Consider the following 1,872-nt stretch of genomic DNA (forward strand, 5'->3'; position numbering starts at 1 on the left):
GTCATTTTTTCGACAAGTATTGAGTACAAATGTCTGCATGGTTTCCACTCCAAAGTGCGACTTGACCCCTTTTGTTGCCTTTGTCACATATTGTTATTTGAATGTATTATGTACATTTTCCCTTTTCTGAATAAATTGTCATGATTTTATTTCTTTTTTTTTATAGTCTGACATTTGCACTCATGTTGATTTGCCCCCACACAACTCCTCTGTTCATTTGTAGTTGTATTATCGATTTGTTGTCATTGTGCTGTGTTGCCTGATCTTAGCCCTATTGTATACAAACACACTTCTACTTGCTGTCCAAACTGGTTGTCAATTGGTTGTTGCACACTCATTCTAACACACCTGATGGTGATGGAAGGAGGTCCAGGTCCAGGTTGCCAAGCACAACATCAAAGCTCATTGATTGCCAAGCTCACAAGCAGGGTCTCGCACTCTTAGAAATGAACAGATGTTGTGTTGTTGTCTAACTTAATGCTGATAAATAGTGGAGTGTATGCATTATTTAGGTGTTTACACAAAACAAATAGTATGAGTATATCAAACTTCCAAGGCCAAATCCACTTTGTGCCAAACATTTTCTTGCTTTTCCATCCCTTCAGGGTGTTTCTGCAGACTTGAATGGCATTTTAGACGCTAGCCCACTATATATTATTGACTTACTCACCTCTGCTTGGTAGTGGAAGCACATAAAGGTGGATTTCTTCTTTTAACCAGAAGCAATATCAACCATGAATGTTGCTTGTAGCCAAACCCATGATATCAGAAATCATAGGAAGAAATAGGCTATATTTTCAATGTGAAGCAATATGGTCCATAAGCCCTCCTTGCCTATTTCTTCTTATAATTTCTCTTTTCTATGTATATGTACACACATCTAAATGCATACATACATGTTTGGCTTCATGTGCACTCATGTCTATACATACATGAGTGCACATGAAGCAAAACAAGCAATATACACAAAAAAATAAAAACTTACCTGAATGAGGACTGTGCAAAAGTGCAATGCATTTTTGAACTGATAAAACACAGTTTAGGTGCACATAGCGGGTCCGCCTTGGCACACAACTATGAGCTACACACTTCTGAAGTTTGGCGCTCAACTATGCGCATAAAACAAGTTTTAACAAGACAATTGTGCTGTTTTTAGTCTTTCAAACAATTCAGAGAAAAGAACCGCTTAAAAACAATCACAATTGTCTTTTTAAACTGTGTGTCCTGGGAGATTGGAAAGGAGATCACATAACAACAACCCCCCCAAAAAAACAAACAACAACATTTTACAAACAGCTTTATTCAAAAGAAACATTTGCTAAAAAGTCACATTAAAATATAAAAAAAAACATAAAAACATAAAACACACACACATCACATCACTAAATTTACACTAAATGACAAAAAAAATTAAAAAGAACAAACAGAAACACATGTAAACCCACACTTCCATGTAAAGCCAAAATAGTTCAAAAATGGCCCAACAAATATTGCATTCAAAAAATACTTACCAAATCAATATGCAATTTTGCCCTATCAAGGGTGGAAAACTGGATCAAAAAATATTTATACAGGACAAACAATTCAAAGTGGTAATAAAGGCAGAATTTTGCAATCAAACAATTTGGTCACAAACACAATAACATAGCATTAACTTAAAAATTGCAAAATCGACATTGAAACATTCAAAGTTAAAAAAAAAGGAGCTATTGTGCTAAAGTGTAAGCAAAGTATCAAATGCAGCAACATAGATTAATAACACACAAAACAATAGCCCCTTCTGCCCCTCCAAGAAAAAAAGACAAAAGGAAAAAGCAAGTTAAACAACACCCTTATATATGCTCAAACTTAAGCGCACAGGTGATAGAAATT

This window comes from Pyxicephalus adspersus, chromosome 2, assembly GCF_032062135.1.
Source record: "Pyxicephalus adspersus chromosome 2, UCB_Pads_2.0, whole genome shotgun sequence".
NCBI classification, from domain to species: Eukaryota; Metazoa; Chordata; class Amphibia; order Anura; family Pyxicephalidae; genus Pyxicephalus; species Pyxicephalus adspersus.